Source organism: Cryptotermes secundus, unplaced genomic scaffold (genome assembly GCF_002891405.2).
Source record: "Cryptotermes secundus unplaced genomic scaffold, Csec_1.0 scaffold856, whole genome shotgun sequence".
In the NCBI taxonomy this organism is placed as follows: domain Eukaryota; kingdom Metazoa; phylum Arthropoda; class Insecta; order Blattodea; family Kalotermitidae; genus Cryptotermes; species Cryptotermes secundus.
This window is the reverse complement of record NW_019724757.1, coordinates 1,338,805-1,342,696: the sequence shown is the minus strand read 5'-3', so window position 1 is coordinate 1,342,696 and position 3,892 is coordinate 1,338,805. Positions and strand designations below refer to the sequence as shown.

General features: G+C 42.7%; 1 non-coding gene across 1 annotated transcript; it reads right to left on the bottom strand.

Moving 5' to 3' along the window:
* Positions 1 to 2,716: 2,716 nt before the first annotated feature.
* Trnad-guc lies at positions 2,717 to 2,788 on the bottom strand. Its single transcript has one exon. It is a non-coding gene; the product is annotated as a tRNA-Asp (tRNA).
* Positions 2,789 to 3,892: the final 1,104 nt, after the last annotated feature.

Sequence of the window (3,892 nt, the reverse complement as noted above, 5' to 3'; positions counted from 1 at the left end):
TTGATGTACATGAAGACAAAAGAACTAGGATGGAAAGAGAATCATGGGATTCAAAATGTTGGCATCGAAGACTCCCAGGGGAATAGAATAGTAGATCAGAGGCAAGTGCTGAAAATTTGGGAAAATTATATTTCAGAACTATATGATCGACCTAATCGGCCAGAAACCTTAGAAGTTGAACCGGAAGAAGAAGTAGATACAGACGAGAAAGGACCATATATTTTACAAAGTGAGGTGGAAAAAGCTATCAAGGAAATGAGGAAGGGAAAGGCTACAGGAGATGATGATGTACCTGGAGATGTGCTCAAGTTACTGGGAGAAGGTGGTTTGAAAACACTGACAAAACTAATGAACACCATATATGAAAGTGGAGAGTGGCCCAAGGACTTTACAGAAGTTACAATGATTGCCTTAAAGAAAAAGACAAAAGCTACAAAATGCAGCGACCATCGCACAATAAGTCTTATTGCACATACAGCAAAGATAATAGCAAAGATACTTAAAAGAAGAATTGAAAGGAAAATAGAGGATGTACTTGGAGAAGATCAGTTTGGATTTAGAAGAGGAAAAGGAACCAGGGATGCAATTGGGATGATGAGAATTATAGCGGAACGAACTTTGGAGATAGATGAAGAACTGTGTGTTTGCTTCATAGACTGGCAGAAGGCATTTGACCGGGTAAACTGGACCAAATTAATGCAGATCCTGAAAGAAACAGGTATCGATTGGCATGAAAGAAGATTGATTAGCAAATTGTACATGGATCAGAAAGTTAGAGTACGACTGGACAGGGGGGAGACAGGAAGTGTGCAGATTGGAAGAGGAGTTCGACAAGGATGCTGTTTATCACCAATTCTGTTCAACTTGTACAGCGAATGCCTTACCAAGGAAGCTCTGGATGGGCTCGGTGACTTCAAAGTAGGAGGGCAAATTATTCAAACTGTGAAATATGCAGATGACCTTGTGTTAATGGCTAAGGAAGAAACTGTGCTACAGGGCATGATTGATAGACTAATTGAAATTGGAAGGTGCTATGGCATGGAAATGAATGTGGAGAAAACAAAAGTAATGAAAATTTCGAGACAACCAACCCCAGTCACAATAAAGATAGACCAAAAACAAGTGGAGAATGTGAAATGTTTTAAATATTTGGGTAGCTTGTTAACAGATGATGGAAGGTGTACTTGTGAAATTAAATCCAGGATTGCCATGGCAAAAGCTGCATTTAGCAAGAAGAAGAATCTTTTTACCAGCAAATTGGACTTAAATTTGAGGAAGAAACTAGTGAAATGCTACATTTGGAGCATAGCTCTGTATGGGGCTGAAACATGGACACTTAGGGCAGTAGATCAGAAACATCTGGAAAGTTTCGAAATGTGGTGTTGGAGAAGAATGGAGAAGATCAGTTGGACCGATTATGTGAGAAATGAAGAAGTGTTAATTAGAGTCAGTGAGCAGAGGAATATCCTACATGAAATAAGAAAACGGAAGGCTAATTGGATTGGTCATGTTTTACGCAGAAACTGCCTTCTAAAAGAAGCTATCGAAGGAAAGATAGATGGGCGGATAGAAGTGACAAGAAGACGAGGAAGAAGACGTAAGAAGATGCTGGATGACCTTGGGGACAGAAGAGGATACTGTCATTTGAAGGAGAAAGCTCTAGATCGCATTAAGTGGAGGAATTGTTTTGAAAGAGACTGTGGACCTGTCGTCTTGACAGATTACTGATGATGATGATGATGATGATGAAGAGAGGAAATGCGATATGTTACATTGGAAAAATCTGGAAAAGGTTTATGTTCAGTAAGTAATCACAGGCTCCAAGAGTAAGTAAGTACTCTCAGGGTTAGTTCCCATGACAGTCGAATAAGCCAAACAGAGCTCCCCAGTCAATCGAAAAGCACTACTGTAGGGTTTCCCCATTCGTTGGGCAGTCTGTAGGATTCCTGAAGGATTTCATACTTAAGCCCCACATTATTAAGAGACTGGAGGAGTTGAGGTCCAGCTCTGCGCCTTCTTAACCTCAGCATTAGATATGGAGTTGCCCAGCTTTCCGCCCCGGCTGTTTACCTCTGCGGTCCGTTTATTGGGCATGAGACTGGGCTTGTCTAGTCTCGGTGTCGATTCCTGTCGGAATCAAATTTCAGTCGACCAGCCCTTAGCGCAGAACTGACTGAGGATATCCCTGACACTTGAACAGTACACAGAACTGAGACAGGAATTGTGCGTGCTGCGTTCGGTTACTGAAGAGTTAGCCTCAATCTTGTTTTTAGTTTTTTAGTTATTTAGAGAGGGTGGGTTTCCCTATGCACCGCGACCAGTTTGCTCTATTGTGCTTCCCTCTATGATATTCTACCAGTCTCTATACCCTACCGATAAATGGTGCGTACCATCAGTCTCGCCGAGCAAGCGAGTTCGGCCACTTGCTTAGCCGTGTCTATAATGCTTCTCCCATCTATCAGAGGCCTTAGAGACTATTGTTGGGCGGGAAACGTCCTGGAATTTGGCTCAGTGATCCCCTTTGGGGATATGAGGTTCTTTTACGTGCCGTAAAGTTACGATTCGGGACACACAGCTTAAAGTCCCTCCCGGAGGACTTGTTCCCTGAATTTTTCTGCCCTTAAAAATTCGACGACCTCCGCCGGGTATTTGAACCCGTGTACTACGAGTCATGAGGTGGGAACGTTACCTCTAGACTACGGAGGCCGCTTAAAATTCTCCCGGCGGGGAATCGAACCCCGGTCTCCCGCGTGACAGGCGGGGATACTAACCACTATACTACCGAGGATCAATGTTGTTTGCTTAGTTTGTTGGGTTTGATGTTCTTACAGCCGTGATTAGGAAGTGATACTCTCTGGGTGATTACGCACTGTAGTCTGACGAATGTTTACCGTTGTTTTGGAGGAACGTGCTGCCAATATCTTCAAGGTCGAAGGGTAAACTGAGCAAGTAATCAGTAAGAAGCAGCTAGCAAGCAGTTATTCAGTTCAGGGTTCTGACGGTGGTGCGTAACATTCAGTATTACTGCGTTTTAAGGAACCCAACACCTGAGGAAGGAAACAGATCAAGTCTACTAAACATTTTTTGTATAGCTTTTTAGAATACTAGAAGTTGTACAGTTCCGCTACGGAAGTTGAGCGATGCGGACGTACACAGTGTGCTCTGCCATCGCGAACATAGTCAGTGCAACAGGGCGCGCGCCTCCGGACTATCGACCATCAACAAATAACAAGTACTTATATCACTCATTAAACCTAGATAACACAACACATCTGCAATAGAACTTCAAATAAAAATTGCTAGAGTACGGCCTAGGGCCTACGCTCACTACCATACATAGCTACTATACCATCAAGTATGAACTTGTCTAGGGATCAAGCTACAACAACACCATATCAGCATATACCATTACCTATGCTATCACAACAAAATATACAACAACGCAATTCCTACTCAAATGCTGCAAAGTACTGCAGTCAACCACCACTCAACATACCAATATACAACCCTAAGCAGTCATCACCTGCAGAATATCCCCCACTACCAAATCATCAGAAACATGAATGGCAAACGGTCCACTATGGCAAGAAGCGAAACAGAAACAGTGATGAAACTGGAGATAGACTGACTCAAAAGAAAAAGCAAGCCTATTGGCTAGACCAACCAACACCTACTCACAACAGATACGAAAACCTCCCTACAGAAGAAATGGAGACCACGACAGCCAATACAAACAAAGAACCAAAGCCACCACCTATCTATGTAACCGGTGTCAAACATATTCAACCACTGATTCAATTGCTGAATGAACTGGCTAAAGATAGCTACATCACAAAAACGATAAGACACGATCAAGTAAAGATACAGCCATTAAAGAGTGAAGTGTATAGTA